This window comes from Lycorma delicatula, chromosome 7 (assembly GCF_047948215.1).
Source record: "Lycorma delicatula isolate Av1 chromosome 7, ASM4794821v1, whole genome shotgun sequence".
Taxonomy (NCBI): Eukaryota; Metazoa; Arthropoda; class Insecta; order Hemiptera; family Fulgoridae; genus Lycorma; species Lycorma delicatula.
In genome coordinates, this window is record NC_134461.1 from 77,651,080 (window position 1) to 77,676,211 (window position 25,132).

General features: G+C 31.2%; 1 long non-coding RNA gene across 1 annotated transcript in view; it reads right to left on the minus strand.

Annotated features, from left to right (window-relative positions):
- Window positions 1-1,856: 1,856 nt before the first annotated feature.
- The window catches only part of LOC142328154 (uncharacterized), a 41,742-nt gene continuing 18,466 nt past the window's right edge, over window positions 1,857-25,132 (minus strand). The window contains exon 3 of the long non-coding RNA XR_012757205.1: window positions 1,857-2,090. This is a non-coding gene — a long non-coding RNA (uncharacterized LOC142328154). The remainder of the gene's footprint in view (window positions 2,091-25,132) is intronic.

Below are 25,132 nucleotides of genomic sequence, written 5' to 3' on the forward strand. Positions count from 1 at the left end.
ACAAATTATATAAATTATTCTTCAACACTGGAGGCGATTAATCAAATTCACTGCATGATAGTGAAAGTCGAATAAAAGTATTTTTATAAAAAAATTGAAAAAGGGCAAACCACATCTGACCATTTATTTGTATCGTTATCGATCATCCATGCAGTTAACATAATCTGTATATCCTGATTGGCTCTTTCAATTTATAAAATGCTGAAAATTTGATAAAGTTTTTTTATAAATGCGACCCCCACCAGAGCTTATCTCTTTTTTTCTGTTTAGTCTCCGGAACCATGTAAAGTATTACTTCAGAGGATGAATGAGGATGATATGTATGAATGTAAATGAAGTAGTTTGTACAGTATCAGATCGACCATTCCTGATATGTGTGGTTAATTGAAACCCAACCACAAAAGAACACCCGTATCCACGATCTAATATTCAAATCCGTATAAAAGTAAACTGCCTTTACTAGGATTTGAACCTTAGAACTCTCGATTTCGAAATCAGCTGATTTGCGATTGACGAGTTCACCACTAGACCGACCCGGTGGGTTACTAAAGCTTATCTGTTTGTTGATATATACCGGAGATGGCTGAATAAGCAAGATCCTTCACCAACGTATTTGGTATGTGTCGACATTCACAGGAGAATATTGACATCTGGCAGATGTTGGTCTTTCAATAGACTTTTTTCTGAGTGTCTACTTATGATGATTATCAATTGAAGTGGCCTTTTAATTTTAATAAATTTTATAAAAAATTTTTGTAAATGGTTTTTGAGTGTAATCACGTTTTCTAACAACGTTTATTTCAAAAATCGTTTATTGTAAATGTTTACTCGCATTTACAAAAGTCGTTAAAAATGTTAAATTACGAGCTGTAATGTTTACTTTATTAATATAATTTTGTGTAATTCATCAGGAACGAGAAAATAAAAATAGTTAAGAGGAATTGGGTTCCCTGAAAATATTTAATTAAGACAATATTTAATATTTCAATCAGGGTTAAAAAACAATCTTTATGTTTAATTTGAGTCGGCTGGCACCGACTTCAAAAATATTTATTTGTTGTAAATACTTTTACTTTAGTTAATAAATAAATATATAATTATTTGTAACTTTTAAATACTATTATTTGTTGAAGTCGGATTTTATTTGTATTTTTTATAAATTATTTTATTTTGTTTGTTTTTGTTATTTATTTTTATTTGTAGAAAAGCAGTACAAAACAATTACATTAACAAATAACAAAAAAAAGAAATAAAAACTTAAATTTAGGAGAAAAAAAAATTTGTCAATTTTTTTCAGTATGGCAGTGAAGTTTTTGTTATAACAAATTTTGTGATTTTTAGGGTTTATGTTTTCTGGTATGTGTTTTTAGGTTTTTGTAAATCGGTTCAGCCATTCCCATGCGTTTTCCAAAGGAAAAGTCAAATGAAAATCAAACGGGGATAATTTTTTGTCATGAAAAGTTTCTAGTGTAAGCTATTTATCTGCTTGCTTTATAAAGGCCTTTCATGATTACTGTTTATGCATAATTTTATACAATCTTTAAAATTAAAATTTATTGTGAATAAAATCGTTAATATTTCATAAATATTAATTATTACTCCTCCATCAGCGGAGTGGTAGCGACTCTGCATTAGTTTGCAACTTCAGACAGGCTAACGATTTTTAGTACGCTACAAAAACTCAACTCTTATCAGCGGCTGTAATTGGGCCGTTAGCCTATAGCTCTCAAGAAAGAAAATAAATTACTTACTATAAATTAAACCTAAAATATCAAGTAATTTAACACTACCTGTAACGCCTTCATAATATACACAAGCAAATTATTATACGCTACAGCAAGGTTACTTACATATCCAATATATTGCAGGCGAAATGTTTTAGTGAATTTATACAGAGCTTTTATAAATTAATATTTATTTTTGAAATAATAATATTAAAATTAATTAAATTATGTTCGAACCACTTGATTTAAAGAGCATCAGTTTTGAAGTGATTTGTTATTGAATATAAACGCAGGTTAAATCATTTGCTTTAACAATTTTTTTATAGCTAAATCTCCAGAAGTATTCATTTGATTACGGCTGGATACCTGAAACAGTAATAAATTTTATGAATATAAAAAATATTGCCGAATGGGGAATTTTTAATATATTCTCTCAATAAAATGAGAGAATGAATATTTAAAGGAAAAATGAAGTCAAATTCATGCAGTTATAAAGAAAACAGCATTTATACCCAGTATTTACACATTTGTAGGATGTTTTTAGTTAGCACTGCGAAACAAAAATATCTTACAGTAGTAACAACAAAATTAAGCTCACTAGCTATTTCTAAAAAAAAACTAAAATTCTATGATTTCATCACATTAGTAAAATGAAAAATGTCTGTGCATACTACAGCCATTGTTATTTACCGCACATTTAATAATTTTTTAATAAAATTAGGCAAAAAAAAAAATTGAATGATAATAGGTATAACAAAAATCTGTTAAATAAATTAGTGGTAATTTGATGAGTTTTTGGTAACTTAATTCCTTAAGTTGCCAAAAGTAACCAAAAGTTAATTAAGTGTTAGTGAAACTTAATATAGAATAGGTGGAAATCGTAATGATAATGGTTGCCGAATTGTTTTGGTTTGTCTACAGGTGGATGATTTTTGGAGAAGAATATGTTTGAATATATATTATCATAATAATCATCTGATCTGCTTATTGGCAGGTCCGTTTCACTACCGATATCTCCATCCATTTCTGTTCTAAGTGTTCTCCTTCATCGCCTTGTAGTTTCCAAGCTTCACCTCATCTATTAACTTCATCTTTATTCTTCCTCGTTTCCTTTTTCCTTCTGTTGACCCTCCCAATACAGTTATCAAAATTCCATTTCCTTTAACTAAAGGATCAGAAAACTGGTTCTAACTGGTTTTCTTTTTGTTCGTCGACTTTCCCCATAAATGTTTTTTTCCTTAATCGTGTTCTTTCCTCACTTTATCCGACCATTTTACTTTCTTCATCCTTTTCCATATCCACATCTCAAAATTTTCAATCCAGTTCCTTTTCCTTTTAATCATCGTCTATGCTTCACTTCCATACAACACGACACTCAATACATAACGTTTGGTTAACCTCTTCCTTAAAACTAAGACCAGACTTTTACCATATAATAATTTCCTCTTCTTATTGAAAGTTTCTTTTGTCAATGATATCTTTCCTTTTATTTTCATTGTGCTCTTCCAGTCCTCCGTACCGTTATCCAGAGATATCTAAAATTTTTTGCTTTTTTTGTTCTTCTTTACCATAAAATTCGTTTTGTTTGTATACTTCCATTACTTAAGTTTTCCTACATTTATTTTCATTCCACATTCTTTCATTCCTTCCTCTAGGAGTGTCAAAAATCATTGAAGCGAGTGTATGGCGTCATTTAGAATAACAATATCATCAGCTAACCCTTAAGCAACCTATTTTTCATCCCCTCATTTCATTCCTTCTTCTTTTTCTTCTAATATATTCCTTATCATATCTTCTATGAAAATTTTGAATAACGTCGAGAAGACGCAGTATGCCTAGACCTAGACGCAACCAATCAATCAGTATTACTCATTAATATTATAAATGTTTTTTCATGTATAACTCTTTGATTAACTTTCTGTCTTTCCATACTATTCTTTTCTCTTTAAGAATTTTCATCATTTTCTACTATTTGATTCTTATCTAAATTATACCTTCTCTAAATTTATAAAACACAAATTTAAAATCTTACGCAATTTCATAAATCAAGTGCTGGTATTATTTGCACGGACGTAATCCAAACAGATGTTTGTTTATTGGAGAATTCTTTAGTTCTATGAATACATTAAGCATTTAGTTAAAAAATAATAATGGATGTAATTATAAATGTCAAAAAGTAATTGATTTATTATTTTAAGCGTATTATTTAAGGAACAAATTGGAAATCGCGTCAACGCCCTCGCTTAATTATGTTACCTGTTTTTCATGCCTTATAATAATAAATATTAGGCGTGTATCTGGTTATAGGTCGAAAGTTTTATCTATAACCAGCATATGTGGCTTAAAATTGCAAGGAAAAAGATGTTTTTAAGGATGAAATACGTTTACAATTATAGCCATAGGCTAGATGCAGTAGGAGTAGTTGGCCCGATACAGCTGTTGCTGTCGCCTCTATTGGGCTATTATTTTTAGGTTATAAATAATACACGGGCTATTAATGAGGATCTATAATATATTATAGGTAAAAATTCCTAACATGGGGAATTATGCTTTTTGTAATTATGCATAAAATATATATATAAATATTTACATATAATATGTAATTTATTTATTAAAAAAAAAAATCACTATTGATCAAACCAGATAAAATAATTTTTTTGAGTATAATTCTTTGATTTATCTTGCTTCAGCTTCTATTCTAATAAATTACCTAAAACTCAGAAAGATTTGATCAATGAGATTAAATGATTTCCTTTTACAGAATCAATATAATTCAATGTACTGTTAGATAAAAGCTACCAGAAAGAATAACTTTAATTTTTTATACTTAATTTAACGAGTACTTAAATAAGGATTCTTACATAAATATTTAATAATTAACTCTTTTAAAAATGCAATTTTATTGTGTACTGATTTTATTTATTCGTTATCTTTACGTAACTACATTACAGTTATTTCATACAATAATTATTTTTTGTCTTAACACTTTTATTTTTAATTTATAATGCTGCTCTGAAAAACGGTTTACCTTGTCCTTTCATAAACTATAATAAATAATTATAGAATAATAAATTATAGAATAATTTTCCGTTAATTTATAATAAATATAATTGTATTCTGATCTGAATAATTGTAATTTCTGTTTATTTATATATAAAAGCAAATCACTTGAAAAAAAATGATTATTTTTAAATTTAACCTCGAATAAATAGCTTAAATATTTCAACCCAGAAAAAGAAAAGTTATCAAGTTGGAAGAAATTATTATAAAAATATATAATTAAATAAAATGCAGGAAAACTAACTATATAATGACTAGATGGAAATAAGATAACCCTGCTGATATTTCCATCAAATATACTTAATATGAGTACACATATGCCAGTGTTATTTATCACGTATCAGTTCTTATAATAGAAATATAAGACACGTTGTTGGTACACGTACACGACTGAAACGAGAAAGCGCGCGCATGTGCATTGCATGGTGAGACAGAGTAAAAAATTGAGACGGGAAATTATGCGCAAAATTACGGTAATCTACAAAATGAGTAAATGAAAAAAGTATTCCTCTGCGACAATTCGATCAACGATACCTTTCTTTCTTTTTCCTGTTTAGCCTCCGGGAATTACCGTTCAGGTATTACTTCAGTGGATGAATGAGGATAATGTGTATGAGTGTAAATGAAGTGTAGTCTTGTAGTCTCAGTTCGATCATTCCTAAAATGTGTAGTAAATTGAAACCCAACCACGGTGTTATTTGTAAACAACACCGGTATCCGCGATCTAGTATTCAAATTCATATAAAAGTAACAACTGCATTTACTAGGACTTGAACACTGGAACTCTCGACTTCCAAATCAGCTTATTTGGATCGATCAACGATACCTAAAAATGTACTTTCATACATAGTTTCTTCATAATCATATCGTATAACGAAAGGGTATATCAATAACTATTCAATAGCAAATCCTGTATTAGTACTGCAATCCTGTTTTCCGCAATAATTTCCTGTTTTGGTCAATTTAATCCTGAAGACAAAAGCGAACTGGGATATAAACTCGATTAAAAGTTTAAATAATTAAAAGTAAAGAATTCTTAATGTAGTTTTGAGAGCTACTGATCTCCGTAGTGGAGATATAGCGTCTCAGCCTTTCATCCGGAGGTCTCGGGTTCGAATTCCGGTCAGGCATGGCATTTTTCATTCGCTACAAAATTCCATTTTCATATTCCCATGCACAAGCTGCAAGCTTTGTGATGAAATCACATCAAACAAAAAAATAATGTCGTATCAAGCTTCTACAGTATAATATAAACGTTTTTATGAAAACTGATGAAAAATTGTAACCGATTGTTCTCATTTCATTCTTTTCAAGCGCTTTGTTTCAGAAAGCTAAAGAAACTTGCAACTTCTATAAATTCTTAATTATCATATCATTCATATTTGATCTAATTATGTCATAATTTTAAATGCGCTTTTAATAAGTATTTAATAAATAATTCATATTATTATTTTTTTTTGTAAACATAAGTATTTTCCTGTTTAAAATGCGGTGATGAATAATGTTTGGTTAATTTCCATAATAATAGCTGTGATCAAGAAATAGAATATAGAAAGTGGTATTTTATCTATATGTATGTATGTATGTATGTGAACTTTATGGCAAAAGCCCAGTTCTGTGACTGATGGCAACACGAAGATGTAAACAAGAAAAAATTCAACTAAACGAAGAAATTATTTACTTAATCCTGAATTTATACAAATATTTTTATTTTCATTTTAATCATGTTATTTTTAAATTGTAAAATACTTTACAAAAGAAAAAAAAGGTAATAATTAATTCAGATTAAAAAAAACAAGAAACGCTAATTAATAAAATATTCAGCTGCATTAACAATTATATTGTTATTACACCCATGATTCCAAAGAAAAAAGAATCAACTAAGTGTTTTAAGTAATTCGAAAATGAGATAAAAAAAACATAAATATTTTAGTTAACATCTGTTAGAATAATATTTTATACATTATATCTCCCGAATGGAGCAATAATTTTTGCATTGAAACTTCTGAATTTTTCAAACTCATTAAATTTTTACATTGACCCTGGAGATTCTCTTAATAAAACTGTCTAGTATTCATTTAAATTGACCTGAAAGATCTTGATTATTTCAGTGCACCTTATTTAGTTGTTTTTATATTGTCGTCGATTGGCTTCAACGGCTCGTTGTAATTAATAACCTTACGGTAGCCCTGAGAAGGGTTGCTGTCGTCGAATGGCTTCGACGGCTCGTAATTTATAACCTTGTGGTGACCATGAAAAGGGCCGTTTTTTGCGTTAGCTTTGAGAAGAATTGTGGGGTCCGGAAGCTGGTCTTCTGGCGAAGTCGGTGAGTTGCGGCTCGTCCATTGAAATCAGACTGGGCTTCCCCTCAGCGGCAGTTGGGTTCCCACTACAGCGTGGCAGTGGTGGTCCCCAAAGCCCCGCAGTGTCGGGTCGGCGTCGGTCGTCTTGTCGTCTTTCGCCGGCGCGGTTCTCCCACGCTGGGCCGGCTCCTGCTGCTGAGTCCGCCGGCCAGAGCGATTGAAGCCCAGCAAGCTGGAGCGGGAAGATAGTGCTCGCGTCCAGCGGCTCCCTCGGCGGGCCGGCCAGGCCTGCTGCTCCGGCGGGGATGTTGGCATCCGTCGGGAAGTCTCACGTTGAGGCGGCCAGGGAACTTCTTCCATCTTCTTCTTCCTGGTCTTCTCCAGGTGATGGTCGATCATGAATTAAAAATTCACTCTCGTGCACGCTTTTTTATTGGAGCTTGAGATTGGTGGGGCCGCAGTCTCGCTATGGTGGGAGAACTGTGCCGTCATCTGCACGGCGGGAGTGATGCGTACCAGCGCGTACGTATACTGTGCTCCAGCCGACATTTGAGCAGCTATTGTATTTTCCGCGATCTTAAATTAAGCATATATGTGGTAACAATAATAATGTTATTACAACAATATTATTACTAGGACCATTCGGAAAGTTTTTGGCTTGACAGAATCGGTACAAAAAAAAAACAAATTGGCAAACCAGAATTGGCACAAAACGGTAAAATCAAACGACTGTGGTATTTATCGAGTATGATTCTTTAGATGCCGTGTTGCGAAGTTTTATACGTGTTGCTTGTTTGTGGCGATCGAGGAAGAGAAACAAGTTTAGATATTTTATGAAAAATTTGATAAAATTCAAATTAGAGCTGTTAAAATATTTTTGTTTTAAAAGGTTTAACTCCGATGGACATACAAAAAAAAATTAGATTCACCTTTAAAGGATTCTTTCCTTTTTTGTTTTGACGGTAAAAAAAGTAGGCAGCATATAAACGCGATCTACTCGTACTTCCATTCAAGGTTGTTGAATACTTGAAGCGGCCAAGAACCACTACGATCGACGAAATAATCACAAAATCTACAATACCGTATTAAATGATCACCGACTGAAGTTTGTTGACATAGCAAACGTCTAGATAGATCGTGTCGAGTACATTTTACACGATGGTTTCGGTATGAAAAATCTCAGCTCGATGGGTGCCGCGTTCTTAACAGTCGACCAAAGACGCATTCGATTGAACACTTCTCGAAAGTGTTTAAACGCGATTCTTTGAAGTTTATAACAGTAGATGAAACACGGATTCACCATTACAAGTCAGAGACCAAACAGTAGGTGGAGAATGGGAGCAGTTGAAAGTGAAAACGATTCTATCTGCAGGAAAAGTCACGGCTTCAATTTTTTGGAATTCTCGTAATATTGTGCTTATAGATTTCCAGGAAAAAGGCAGGATGCTTCACTATTACACCCACTGAAGAGCGCTAATCAAGCTAAATTTCTACATCGTACCAAAAAGAAAGTGCTCTTTCACCAAGATAATGCGCCTTCACAGACATCTCGGGTAGTTTCTGCAAAACTCCATGGTCTAAACCTTCGAAGTGTTTCCAGATGCGCCATATTTAGCTCCCAGTTATTACTTCCTCTTCCCAAACCTGAAGAAATGGCTCGCTGAACGAAGATTTACTTTAAATGACGACGTCAAAGCTGAGACAACCGCTTATTTTGCAGAGTTGGACAAATCGGATTTCCAGCGTTCAGTTCAAGTCCTAGTAAAGGCAGATACTTTTATACGAATTTGAATACTAGATCGTGGAATCCGATGTTCTTTGGTGTTTGGTTTCAATTAACCACACATCTTAGAAATGGTCGACCTGAGAATATACAATACTACACTTCACTTGAACTCATACATGTCAATCTCATTCATCCTCTGAAGTAATTCCTAACGGTAATTGCCGTAAGCTAAACAGGAAAAAGGAATGAAGTGTGAATTACATTCAATACCATTAAGGTGACGTCACGAGTAATTCAAGTAAACACGAAATACTATCAGTGAGTTACTGTAAAATATGTGAAAAATAATGTACTAAATTTCATTCGTCAACTGTTAGAGTAGTTTTATTTGTGAACAGCAAAGGTATTCGCAAGTGAACTTTATACGAATGTTTAATGCAAAACTAGTGGTTAAAAAGGGTTGGGACTAGCAGTTTCTTTTGATAATGGGTCTGAATTCTGGTCTTCTATTTATCTACTTGGAAAAAAATTCCGAACGATTATTTATTTTAAACTCTGTCTTGTGTGTAATCTCCATTTATTATTTATTACTGACATTAATGACTATTTGAAGTGTAATATTATAATTGTAATTCTTTGTTGATTACGTTATGCATTATGCTCTGGTTTTACGTTATGTTTACTGTTTTGATTACGTTATATTTCTATATGTCATGCATTATGCTATGATTTTACGTTATATTTACTGTTTTGAATATATTATGTTTTTATGTCATGTGTTAACTGTTTGATTTGTTTGTTACTGACATGTAGTATTATTATCGTCTACTACCATAATGATAATAGTAATCATGATTAGATTGTGGTTATAATTTCAAAGATTAATATTTGGTTGTTTACTATTTTTCATTAAATGTTTTATTATTGTCACTTATTATTATTAACATCATTGTTATTATCATCATCATTGTCATTATTAATGATTTGTCTTGCTTTACTTATGTTTGAAACCAATAACTGTAATTATATAAACATTCTAAATTTTCAATTTTGCAATATTCTTATCGAGCCACGAACACGCGATAATATTTTAGTAGTCTAATATTAACTGGATAAATAAGTTATAATTTTATATCTGTAATATTATTATGTTTAGTTACATATAATTAATTCAAGATTTTGTTTAGTTATATGGTATTGCACCGTTTTGTACTGAAAATAAAGATCTCGAAAATTTGATCCATTTATTTTGTCATAAAAACTAAATCTCAACCACGAATCGATAAAATTACCTTTAATATAACAGTTCGGGATACTACAAATGGAACGACAATTTATAGAATTACACCTTCCAATGTAATTTGTTTAAAAAAACAAATCCTAAATACTTTTATATACAGAACATAGATCCTTTTTTATCTTTTTACGCTTATATTTTTCAGTTTTTATTTACTTTTCTCTTATTCAAAATGTTTTTTTTTCAAGCTTGTCCTCAAATCTTGCATTCTTAATTTAACATACTTCCTGACATTGCCGATTGATGAAATTTTGCACTGTTACTGAGGTCGGGTGATAAGACAATATTCCACAATTACTTTTGCAAACATCCCCCGTAGGGGTAAATTAAGGGTGCGGGTGTAATTTCGTTACTTTGTATAGTAAATGTTTGATTGAATATCTGTTTGATATTTTATAAATATTTTAAAAATAAATTTCAATATATAATGTTATCTTTTGAAATCCAAATTAACCTACAAATTAAACTCGTGCAACGAATGATAATAATTTGATTCAAGTATGACTAAAAATTATAAAGCAAGTTTTTTAAAAATTTTGAAAAATATTTGTAATATTATTCTACGGTTGAGCTGGAGTGATTTATTGTAATTTTTACAGCCAATTGCAATTCCTAAACCTCAAATTACTACAGGAAATATGATGTAGAAATCTGTAGCGCAAGAAACATCGTTATGACTGACTATATTTTGGCATTATTTTTAAGGTTCTAGGATTGAAACCTGGTACTTAGGAGATAAAATACGGCGAGAAGCTACCACTCTGCCATGAAGGTCAAAATAATAAATAAATATATTCCAAAAGACGATCATAAAAATATTATAAGACCTTGTAAATCTGTTGGATAGATCCGTTTTCTTTTTTTATTATCATTTTACAACCGACTTAAAACACTAAACGATGGGTAAAATAAATCAAAATCGAAAAGTATAAAACAGATAATCTGTTCAAATCTTAATATACTTCTTTTAACGTTGTCATATAATACAAAAAAAAAAAAAAAAATACTCTAATCTTATGACAATTTGTTTTATTCTTTTACGAGAAATTCAGTATATGGAAGTCTTTTACAAGGTTAATTTATAATCTTCCTCACTCGCCTATAAATTCCTGGCAGTTAATTAAAATCTGTTTTCATATAAACAAGAAAGGGTTGACGGATTAATATAATACAATCCGCCAATTATTAGCTCCTTTGTACATAATAACAGGTTTAAAACCTTGCATCATAATTTGATGAATTTTAACTTCTGTCGCACAATGATCGACATATCCGCAGAAACTTGTCTGATGTTTATGGATACGGGACTGGTGGACTTCTTACGTAAGATTAAATATAAAAATAAGAGTTTGTCAAGTCATCTTAAACATTAACAATATATCAAAATAACGCGTAGAATTGTTTTACTTAAAATTATTCAACCTCAATACATCAGAATCATGTCGTGTTGATATAAAATAAATAATAATAACTAAATGTAGCTAACGCATTTGTTTTTCAGTATAAAAAATGAAATTTTTATTTAAGAATTGAACCAAGATTATTCTAAACGGTACAACTAGATATATTTTTTAAATGTTTTATAAGAAAAGTTTTCAAATTTATTTGCTTAAAAATTCTTAACCTATGAAATCGATTAGAAAAATTCATTTTAGTGAGTACATTATTACACGGCACTGTTAAGTGGGTAGAAGAACAGCTCGAATTTAAATCTCAAAAAACCTTTCAAGTAGTGGTTTTTTTATCCATAAATACGTTCTGCTTAGAAAATAAATCATAAAAAATTCGTTATGAAGGAATGGAAAACAGTATTAAGTTCAAAATTTAAAAAACAAAATCTCTGAAAATTCCTTATAATTTTATTTTTACCGTTGAAATTGTATACTTATACAACAAAAGATTAAAAAAAAAAATTACATTTTTAATGATAGAGATAGAAATCCTCTTTCATATATCCCTTTAAATATTTTTTTAATAGATGTATTTTTTAATAGATGTTATCAAATCACAAAAAAAAATGTTAACAAAATTCACAATAGAATACAAAAGGAATCCCCTTTAAAAAAAGTTGCTTATTTAAAAATTAAAAAATGTTGAGCTTTAATTTTTATCATATTTATTTCTTTAGTGAAGCACACATTAAGTTAATAAATTCCAAAAAATAACTGTTTCTCATCAAAAAGTAAGGGTACATTTTTTCAACACGCCGTAAGTATATTTTTTAATCCGGATTAAGTACATAACGCAAAAACTTTGTCAAAATCGATTGGTCGTTTAATTTAAATTAATCGATATAATTTATGATAAGTAGTAAATTATTAAACAAATATTTGTTAATTTATTTTAATTTTGTATGAAGGGAAACATTACTTTTTACTCACCTGCCCGTACAGTATATAAAGCATATAAAACAAAATTGTCATTAAATCTCTGTTTTATATATATATATATATATATATAGAATAACGCGGCCTCTGTGTAGTAGCATCATGGTTTTGGTTTTTCCTCCGGTAGTCCCGGGTTCGAATCCCGGTCAGGCATGGCATTTTCACATGTTACACAATAAATTAATACACTCGATTTCAGAAACACCGTATTAAAAAAAAAAAAAAAATAGCACGTTTTCAATAGTTCTAAGAATTCTGATTATTTAAAGTTGATTTTAAATTAAAGTTTAGGATATTGTTTTTAATTTGGCGAAGACATGAAAATTTCGAAATTCTGATGATTTTTTTTTTTAATATTTTTATTTATAGTTGTATCAACAATTAAGGTCATTAGCGAATCATCAATATATGTGTGAATGTACTGGTAACTTATAGTCATAACAGACTCAGACCGATCATTACAGAGACGTGTGGTTAATTGATACCCAATGATCAAAGAACATCAGTATCCACGATCTAGTATTCGAATCCGAATAAAAGCAACTACCTTTATTAGGATTTGAACCTTAGAACTCGCGACTTCAAAATCATCTGATTTACGATGGCGAGTTTTACCACTAGGTAATCTGATAGTTTTTTTAAACTTTACGTTTTTTTTAGTGTTATCTGTTATTTAAAATATTAACAGGATTTAAAAAAACACAGTGCATAAAAAAAACGTTTTCGAGAAATGGAAATAAGAGAAAAAAAAGAATTGAAGAAAAACTATTAAAAAAAATATATAAATCGTGAACTGAACTCTCTCAGATTGCAATATGAAATATCCGCAAAAAAAGGTGAAAAAAAAGGGATTCGAACCCAGGACCTCCGGGTGAAAGGTCGAGACGCAACTACTCGCGCCACGGAAGTCGGGTTGTTCTACATATACATATATATATATATATATATATATATCAAAGATTTAATAAAAATTTCACAATCAGAAATTACGCAGATAAAAAAATGATACATATTTTCATATTATGTACGTACACAGTTTATTTTTTTATTTAAAAAAAAATCGGATAAAAGTTTTTTTTATTAATAACATCTGATATTTTTTCCATTTTTTTTTTTTTATTATTATATTCATTATAAAAAAAATTACAATCAGAGGTTAATAATTATTAACAAATCAATATATTTAAATTAAAAAAAAGTTAAAAAAGAGATGAAGTCGGATTCGAACCGACGTGCCTTCCCCTTGTAAAATCCATATATTTCATTAATTACGAGAAATATCTCTAAAGTAAAGGCGGCTGGAAAATTTCTCTTCTTAAGGTCGGCGAACCTGTGTCGTTCATGGTCACGCTAGTAATGTACACACTACATTGCTATCTGTAAGAAATCGCATAGTAGTATCTTTGATTACATGTGAGTTATTACGTAATAAAATGAATAGGAAAATCGATATTGTCGCCGACTGTGAAATATGTGGAGTCATACGTTTTTTAAACCACCAAAACATTAAGCCGGGTGAAATTCATAGGCAGTTGGTTGCTGTGTAGGGTGATAATGTAATGAATGAAAGAAACGTCCGAAAATGGTGTGAAAGATTTAAAAATAACAGAATTAATGTGCATGATGAAGAACGTTCGGGAATCCCTCGATAATTACCGAGGAATTGTTGAAATACGTCGATGACGAAATCAGAAAAGATCATCACTCAACGATTTCCGACCTGGCCATTTCCGACGTTTCAAGAGCCATTATTGGTCACATTTTTCATGAACATTTAGGCTTCAGAAAGGTTTGTGCATGTCGGGTGCCGTGCGTCTTAACGGAACGTCGCAAAAAAATCCGTATGGAATCTGCTTTGGAATTTTTGATGCGCTACACAGAAAAAGATGATGAGTTTCTTAATTTAATTGTTACCGACGATGAAATATGGATTTCGTATTACACGCCACAGAGAAAACGGCAATCAGGTGAATGGCGTCATTCTCAATCACCAACCAGACCGACAAAGGTCAAGCCACAACCATTTAGACGCAAACTGATGGCCACCGTCATTTGGGATCGGTATGGCATACTGCTGATTGATTTCATGAAACGTGAAACGAATATAAATGCAAAAGCCTACTGCGAAAGTCTACGTAAGTTACGACGGGCCATTCAAAAACGGCGACGTGGGCGGCTGATGGATGGCGTCTTCCTGCTGCACGTCTACATGTTGGGGGTCCGATACGTGATTTACAGAGATCATTTGGATGGGAAATTTACAATCACCCACCATATAATCCGGACATAGCTCCTTCTGATTACCATTTGTTTGGGAATTGAACGAATTTTTGAGTGGTAAGTAATTCGCGGATGACGATGAACTTAAAAATGCTGTTAATCAGTGGCTAAACGAACTGGCGGCAGAAGAATGAGGGTATATTGAAACTGGTGTATCGCTACGATAAATATTTTAATTCACGTGGCGATTATATAAAGGAGCAGTACAAAGTACATCGTTTAAGAGAAATATAAAATATTTATAAAGTTTTTAGAATACCTTTTTTTATAATGAAACGGTCTTTACTTTAGAGATAACCTCTCGTAAAATTCTATCTGGCTATAACTCTGGAACTAATGCAAATAAGTACCACATATGATATATCGCTCAAAAGCTCTATGAGGGCTTATTACTGCAGTTAAGAAAAAATCCAAAATCCAAATTGTTTGGGTTTTGGGCTTTCTGGACACGTTTGGTCCAGTCGATTACAATCAAAAGGGGAGGTGCACATCTAAATGTTACAACAGTCCTAAATCCAAAATTTCAACATCCTACGGCTAATCGTTTTTGAGATATGCGAGATACGTGCTTACAGACGTCACGCCGAAACTAGTCAAAATGGATTCAGGGTTGGTCAAAATGGGGATATTTCCATTGAAATCTGAAAACCGAAATTTTTCGCGATTACAATACTTCCTTTACTTCGTATAAGGAAGTAAAAAAAAATAAATTTCTTTTTTCTTTCTTTTTTTTAAAAAAAAGAAGGTATCACCGGAATCAATTTGGTAAATGTAAGGTTTGAATAAAATTTCAAAAATACATATTGGTAAATTTTCATTTTTTTGAAATTAGTTATAAAAAAAAAAGAATATTTACGCCATTTTATAACTTTCATATACATAAGCCATGTAAATAATTGGGTATATGAGAACATAATTGGATGAGCAAATTTAAGTATCACTACAAATAAAATAATACTGTAACATATATTTAAAAGTTGCTATTCAACCAGAAATGAAATTTTCTTTATTTAATAACTGTAAAAATGAAATAACCTGAACATTTTTTTAACATTATAAGTGTTTTCTAGTTTAAATAAGGCGTGTCTTTCAGTATGGTTCAGGATAAATTTCGATTTTACATTATGTTCAACTTGTTTCTAGGAGAAAAAATACAGTTATCAATGAAAAGTCTAGTAAGACCTTCCCGAACGAACATTCTTATTATTATTATTATTATTATTACTCTCAATTATTGATTTCTAACAAAGTTATTATCTCTACCTTCTAATTACACTGCATACGCTAAGTAAATATAAATTATTTATTTCCTATTTTGGCGGTTTATGGAATATCCCATTTTTTTTTTGTTTTTTCAATTATTAAAAAGGTAGTTTTTCCGGCATTTTGGAGTCTTACAATTGATTTATAAAACTGATATTTATATATTTTAATAAACCTAACATTAGCTCGTTTGAACCAGAATGATAGCTTACACCGATATTGTGTTTTAAAAAAAATACCTTTCTAAAAATGCATTTCTAAAAAATACGATTTTGTTAAAAAAAAACGATTTTTGTGTCGAAAAACGAAATAAAAAACGATTAGGTCGTCGTTGAAGAGAAAAAAATTATAACTTCACTCCCAAGGGGGCTAAGGTCTCGATCCTGGGATAACAAGAATGTATCCTTAAAATTTGAACGCAATCGGTCGGTTGGTTCTTGCGTAGTGCTACTGCAAACGGACAGAAGCGCTGCAAACTCTCGCATTTATATTTTAGATGAAAGTGTGGCGTGCGCACGATTTGACAAGTCCTGAATGGCCGTGTCCCACCTCTAATAATCTTATATTTCGTTTTACAGATTAATCGGTTGCTATAGTAATTTAATGTCAGTAATAGTTTCTTAGGACATACTCCGGCTCTGCGTCGTTAGGCGATCCAAAGGAGAGATAGAGGAAAATGTCAATAAACCAATAAAATTATTAATTTATTCTCTTTTCCTGAACCTTTTTTTAAAACTAAAACCACTTGGAAAGTATTTTCTCTTTCCTAATTTTATATATGCTTGACAAATTAATCATCAATCTTATTTTAATCTCTGTCACTTCTACTAAAGTGGTAATCCGCTAAGTATAAAATCAGTATTAATTCACCGAATTTTTATTTTGTGTTAAAATATATCTATCATTTTATAAGTAAGCAACATTAGAGAGAAAATTTCGGATTAATGAAACACCGCTGAATTCTTTTTTTATTTATTTATAACATTTTGAAAGCAAGCTAATTTGATGTATAAAAATTTATTTGATTAATGTATTAAACATCATTAGGAGATAATGAGATTTAACCAAAAGAGATTACTTATATTTAGGCTTTGATTAGAAAAAAATATTTCTGTCTGTCTGTCTGTCTGTCTGTCTGTGTGTGTGTGTGTGTGTGTGTGTGTGTGTGTGTGTGTGTGTGTGTGTGTGTGTGTGTGTGTGTGTGTGTGTGCGCGTGTGTGTGTGTGCGTGCGTGTGTGTGTGTGTGTGTGTGTGTGTGTGTGTGTGTGTGTGTGTGTGTGTGTGTGTGTGTGTGTGTGTGTGTGTGTGTGTGTGTGTGTGTGTGTGTAATGTACTTAATACAATAAGAAATACCAGAATCAAATAAGTTTATCTAAATGTTAACAGTTGAAAATTAAAAGAAAATTTCATTATTTATGTTTAAAATTCATAAATAGAAAACAAATTCTGATCTACAGTTTCTATGCTTGGTTATATAGAATAAATAATAATTATAAAATTATTTAAAATGGTTTTTTTTCAAATATTGCGATAAATAAAGGGCTTAAATAAAAAAGCTGAAAACAAAGTTGTAATACTGTCCTTTTTCTTTCTTTTTCCTGTTTAGCCTCCGGAAATTACCGTTCAGGAATTACTTCAGAGGATGAATGAGGATCATATGTATGAGTGTAAGTGAAATGTAGTCTTGTACAGTCTCATTTCGACCATTCCTGAGATGTGTGGTTAATTGAAGCACAACCACCAAAGAACACCGGTATCCACATCTAGTATTGAAATCCGTATAAAAGTACTGGCTTTACTAGGACTTGAACGCTGGAACTCTCGAGTTTCAAATCAGCTGATTTGGGAAGACGCGTTCACCACTAGACCAACTCGATGGCTCAATACTATCCTGACATTGACTATTTATTCTTATATAATTGAAAAATAATGATACATGAAAATAACTAAAAAAAGTTTTTAAAAAATTCAAAACATCGATATTTTAAAATTTGATCGGCTTTCCCACCACCAATATTGCCCTCAAAGTACTTTTTTTTTAAATCACTTACATTACTACTATACCTAGGAAGAGACAAAAAAATCTGTTAAAAATACGCAATAAATTAAAAAATAGCTTTTTTCGATTTTTGGAAAAGCGAAATTTTGGGGCAAATTTAAAAATAAGTGGTACGATAAGCATGCACACGTGTACTGAGCATAATATAAAGTGAGGGTATATGCAAAATATTGTGATAATTGACCGCAAAAATATTACCCTCCTTGGATATATTGATCCCAAAAATTTATCAACAAATTGCTCCACAAACATGAGTCTGTACAAAATTGATTTCATAAAAATCGATTTATCCAGTCAAAAGTTGTTAAGTTTCAAACACTCCAACATAAGTTCATATGTACATATGCACGTACGTACATTACCCTTTATAACGTTTACCGTTTTTATTTTTTGGAATCTCTGGATCATGAAACGTCGAAAAATATAAAAACAAACCCACGCCCCATTTTTGACTGATTTCCATACTTCCTTCTTGCAGCATAGCTGTGATGTCAGGAAGGTAAACTAAAATATTTGGCTTTCATATTTTTTTGAGATGTTCTTCAAAGTTTTACTTGTGGGCTGACGGTTTTGGAAGAGATGTTGAAATAAATTCTACGCGGAATCATAAAAAAAAAAATAATTAAATAAACACACCACGTTTTTCCTCAGCGATCTAAAATTAAATATCACAATTTAATCGGTCATGATTTAATCAAATTACAGTAAAAAAAATAAATCAACAAGCTTACTTTAAAACCACTGGATTTGTTAAAAAAATGTAAACGAAAAAAAATATATATATACATAACGAGTTTATAAAATAAACAAATAATATATTTACTAATATAACTGTAACAAAGAAACACGATTTTTTGAAAAGATACAGTTGGTAATACTGAATCAAACCTTGATAAAATATAGACCTTGAAATTATATCAGAAGGTCATTAACGCGGCCAGGAGTAGGGACGGTACAAGACAACAGCTCGACTACTTCAATACTGGGTGAGTTTGTAGAGAGGGGGGTTATTCTAACAGACCAATCAAATCTTAAACCTGCCTTCTTCCACTCTGCTTGTTTATAAAGTTTAATTAGGCAAAAAAAAGAGAAAAGAAACATTAAGTAACTCATTGCCACTCTTTATATATATATAAAGAAAAATTATATAAATACAAACCACAGAATAACGATAACAATCGTCATACCAAAGTTCCATTGTTTTATCTTAATAAATATTAAAAAAATCAGACTGAATATTTTATATAAATTACAGAATAAGAATTAAATTCATATTCACTACAGTGAAAATACTCGGGTGTGCAATACTGAATTATTTTTTTATGGTATACAATTCAATAAATTACCGATATTATTGTGGTAATTCACATTTAAAAAGCAATGCAATTTAATATTAATAAATTATCTACATTTCTAATTTATTTCCTCAATAAATTATCTATCTTTACATTTACGTAAAAGAATTCTATGCAACCGCTAATAACATACAAAAATAATAATCATAAATTAATTTAATAAGCTTAGAAATTTACTTCAAATATAATATAATTAAATTACTAACACGGACTTCAACTTGATACGAAAGCCTTAAGCCTTTATGTATTTAAAATACTGTATTTTCCAATTAGTATGACGACAACCCTGTTCCTTTTACACGATGTGCAGATAATGATGCTAAGGATAATTATTTCTGTAGAATGATAAGAAGCATAGCGGTAGAACTGCCTAAAATCACATTTATGCGGAAGAACACCTTACTCTTCGATACTACTAATTCAATCCACTAACTTGATAAAAATTGCGTAAGCTAATAGTACAAAGCAGTCGGGGCTAGATTAATTGAAGAAAATTAAAAAAAAAGAAATAACGAAAGTTCAGAGTTACAACAATGCAGCTTTAGATTTATCTATTAATAATAGTCTCACTGTCGCCTTCACATGACCCATGCTTTGACTGTCTATACTACCATTATTGTTATCTGTTATAACATATTACTCGTAGTAAACACAGTAGTGCGATCTATATGAATGAAACAGATTCAATATTTCACTAGTTTTACTATACTTCTATAACATGTACGATAGATAAACGTATGTTCAAAACGTTGCTATCTTTATATATATATATAAAACATATAACAAATTAGTCATTATAAATATTAACCTAAATAAATAATAATCCCTACATATTAGAAATGTAGTAGGAAACGCTGCAAATAATACAGTAATCAGTGAAATAAAAATACGAAGTCTGTAAATAAAGTAATCAGACTGGTTCAGAAAAACTTTTTATTTACAATCCAATTATACATGGACTCTATATCACCTTCGAAATAGTTCCCTTGGGAAGTCACGCAACCTTCAAACGGTTTTCACACTCTTCATAGCAGTGTTGGAACTCAGAAACCGGAATATTCTTCAGATGATCGGTTATATTTTTCTTTAATGTTTCTACTGTTCCAAAATGGTGTCTTTGAGGTGTTTTTTAAAGTCGGGAACAGGAAAAGGTCTCAGGGACACAAGTCAGGTGAATAAGGTGATTGAGGAACTACAGGATGTTTTTCTTTGCCAAAAACTCACTAATTGAGAGTGCAGTGTGACAAGGTGCACTGTCATGATGCAGCATCCAGTTGTTTTTGGCTAGTCTCACGCGGGCAACTCTTTTCTGCAGTCTTTCAAGAATTTCTCGTAAAAATATGGATTTATTTAGGAAAAAACTCCTTATGGACAATGCCATTACTATCGAAGAAACAAATTATCATGGTTTTGATTTGCTCATTTCTGTTTTTTTGGGAAGGTGAGTTTGAAGTGTGTTAATCCTTGCTCTGGCGTTTTATTTCTTGGCCGTACTCAAACATCCAAGATTCATCACCAGTAATAATATTTCTTTTTAGAAAATCAGGATTAGTTTCAATTCGCCCGAGAAGATCGCGGCCCACTTCCACCCTGTTGTTTTTCTGTTCAACAGTGAGGTTTTTTGGGAACAATTTTGCACAAACGTTTTTTATATCCAATTTGTTTGTCAAAATTTTATGGACCGTGGTATGGTTCAAATTCAATTGTTCAGCAATCATTCTGACAGTAAATCGCCGGTCGTACCATGTCTCTAATTCAACATTGAATCAAGTCTCTGATTCGTTCGACAGTCTTCCAGAGCGTGGATTGTTCGCAACTGATTCTTGGCCATCTGAAAATGCTTTAAACCACCTAACAACTTGAGCTCGTGACAGAGCGTCATCTCCATACGCCCTTTTCAGTTTTGAAAAAGTTTCAGTAGCATTCTCAAAACACAAAACTTGATTGCACAACGTTGCTCGTAATTACTACTCATTTTTGTAACGCACAACAAAAACTCGTTTCACGAAAAGTTTGTTTACGTCTCACGTGGCAACAATAGAGTAAAAATATTGATACATAATATAAATCAGCTGTTCATATAACCATATGTTTACTAGTAACTTAACAGTGTTGCCACTTTGGCTGCCAAAAACTAGTTGCTACAGCTAGTCATTACTTTATTTATAGACCTCGTATATCATGCAATTAAATGTTAACGAGGAAATAAACATCTACACATTTGTCTGGAATTAAAGAACCCCAGTAATAGATTTAATAAATTATTACACATTTACATTTGAATTAAATTAAATTAATGAATAAATTCAATAAGTGGGACATGTAAGAATATCGCACATCCAGTAAAATAGTGACGTAAATCTAAAATAACTGGTTCGAGAAAAAGGATGAAAAGAAAAGGGAGAAATGGAAAAGGGAAAAAGAGAGAAAGGGAGAAATGAAAAGGGGGAATGGAAGAAAGGGAAAATGGAAAGATGGAGGGTGAGGGGTAAGGTGAACGGAGAAAGAAAAGGGAAAAGTGAAAGGTTAAATTTTGTGAAGTTCCGTAATATTCAGTTTTTAATGTTTTATCAAACTTTCAATTGTCTTCATTTAATATCTCTCTCTCTCTCTCTCTCTCTCTCTCTCTCTCTATATATATATATATATATATATATATATATATATATAACTAAAATATAGCAATAGCGAAGCATTGCCAGGTCTGCTAGTAAACAATAAATTATAAAAATCGCAAAAAATGCTTTACAGCATTAAATATTTAAAGTGTAAATTCTCTTAGGAAGGACCAAGCAACAATCGAGTTTTAACTCATAGTAAGAAAAATTCGCTATTAAAAAGGCAGGGGTTTAGGTCGCATTAATTAAATTTTATATCTTTTCTATTGATTTACGGGTGAATACCAGAACACAATAAGTTTTACTTCATGATCTAAATAAGATATCGTGTGAAAAATGTCAAGCCTGATAAGGTTCAAAACCAGTATCTTTCGGATGAAAGTCGTATACGTACGCTACCATTTCTGCTGAGATCATTCATAATACGATTCTTAATTCGCCACTAAAATTGCAAATAAAAAAAACAAACAATTATGATTGACACAAAGTTTTAGGATGCGTAGCGCGTACCGGGAGTCTATGCAGCAAATATAAACAGGCGCAGTATTAAAGATGATAATAGAAGGTTCAGTCACGCATCAGTAAAATGGCGCCCAGACACATACAGGCTACGAATGAAGAGGCTGAATTAATTCATAAGAGTAAATTTTCGAGGATAGATCGGATTATCATTTAAAAGTGTTTTTTACAATAAGCAACAAGCAATATTATTTTGACTAGAGCATAGTCTCCTGGTATGAAATACCTAAAAAAAACTCATTATCTAAAAAAATGTGACAACAAAGTTCTGATATTAACTTCTGATATTTATTCATTTATTTTTTTCTGGTTTATTATTGAATAATTATTTATTATAAATATTTTTTACAATCAGAGGTTAATAATTGTTAATCAATAAATATATTTAAATTAAATAAAAGGAGATGAAGTCGGATTCGAACCGATGTGCCTTCCCCTTAAAGATCCAAATATTTCATTAATTAAACATTTTAAGTAGCTATAACTTTGGAACCAATGAAAATAAGTACCAATATAATAAGCTCTCAATGAGAATTTATTAGTTAAGATAAAGTCCAAAATCCAATTTTTGGATTTTGGGCTTTTTTGGACGTTTTTGGTCAGTCGATAGCAATCAAAAGAGGAAGTGCACAACTAGATGTTGAAAAAGTCCTAAGTCCGCAACATCAACATCGTACAGCTAATCGTTTTTGAGTTATGCGAGATAAATACGTACCATATGTACGTACGTACGTACAGACGTCACGCTGAAACTAGTCAAAATGGATTCAGGGATGTTCAAAATGGATATTCCCGTTGAAATCTGAAAAACTAAATTTTTCGCGATCACAATACTTCCTTTACTTTGTACAAGGAAAAGTAAGTTTTAAAAAATTGATATTTTTAAATCTTGAACGACTCCCTCCCCAAAATTGCTCCTCAAAGTTGTTTTTTTTTTTTGAGCACATGCACTACTAGTACTATGCTTAAGAAGACATAAAAATAATTTTTTTTTTCTGATGCACGGCTTACATATATACATACACACACAACTTAATTTATAATATTTATCATTTTATTTAAATAGAATATTCTTTGTTTATTTAATTCAATGATTTTAACTAAAGAGCACGCGCACACACCGTATTTCATTCGCGTGGGTGTGGCGGTAGTAGCGGCCAAACATTTTACACTTATTGGTCACCTGTAACGTCACAACAGTAGACAACTACAATAGTCAGTGCTACGCTAGCGATTTTTGTGATGAAAGAGGATACTAATGACCCAGTATACCCACTTAACCACTAATTTATTTAGACAATATTTTGGGGTGGGGGTGCGATATGAAAAAGTTTTTTTTAGAAATATTACTATTTTAATTAATAAATGTGCCTAAGAAAAATAAGACCTTAATAAAGCAAAATTTCGAGATACTGAGCGGTGACCTTGCTCTACAACCTCAGCCCCTTGACCTTTTAAGTTGAAAATTTAATGGCATCAATGCCTCATAAATAGAAGTAATCTGATCAAGTTTGGTGGTCAAATCGATCCTGTAGTTCTGGAGATGTAAGGTGGTTTTGGACGCGATACCGAACAAACACAGATAGATACGAACATCTGGAAAATTTTCATCTGGTTTTTTGGGTTCCTTACGTGTCAAAACGTAAAGATCCGATGAAAACCGCATATGTCCTAACTGGACCGATTTCAATTCTTTCTCTTCTAAAGCTGTAGCACTACTATATTGCTAGAAGGGAAAGTAAAAATTCGGTTAAAATAAGCAAAAAAAAAGAAAACTTTTTTATACTTTTTGGAAGGAGGAATTTTGTAGCAAATTTTTAAAAAAATGGTAAGATAAACAAGAACGCATGTACTGATCTTAGTATCAAGTGATGTTAACACTGATATAAAGTGGGGTTATGCTTGAAATCGTTTGAGAGAATTGACTCCAAAAAAACTATGTACTCCACCTGCTGGAGAAATTGACCCCAAAATTTTACCAGTAAATTTCTACATATACACGTATCTTTGTACTCAATTTCATTAAAATCCATTTCATTATCCAGTTGGAGGGCCACAAACACGTCAACACAAGTACATATGAACGTACGAACATTATTCCTCACTTTTGTTTTGTTTTTTGGAGTCGCTAGGTTATGGAAAGTCGAGAAATACATATATAGAGAAAAACCCATATCCCATTTTTTGGCTATCACCATACTTTCCTTCTTGCAGCATAGCTTTAGAACTATGATTCCAGGAAAGTAAAAAAAAATAGAAAAACACATTTAAACTACGTCAACCTGATACTTAAACAAACATACATACTGACGTATTAACACAAAAATAAAATGCTTTTCTTTCGGTAATGTCAAAAGAGTGCGGTTAGCCGAATCAATTAATTTTAATATTATTTATCGTCGTTCTTCTACCGTAAAGTTGTTAATTAGATTCTAATTAACAACAAACGCTAAACTGGTATCGTAGGATGAAGTACAACGTATTTAATTTTCACAAAAAACGATCGGGTTTTATTCATCTCTTTGCAGGACTTGATTAAAT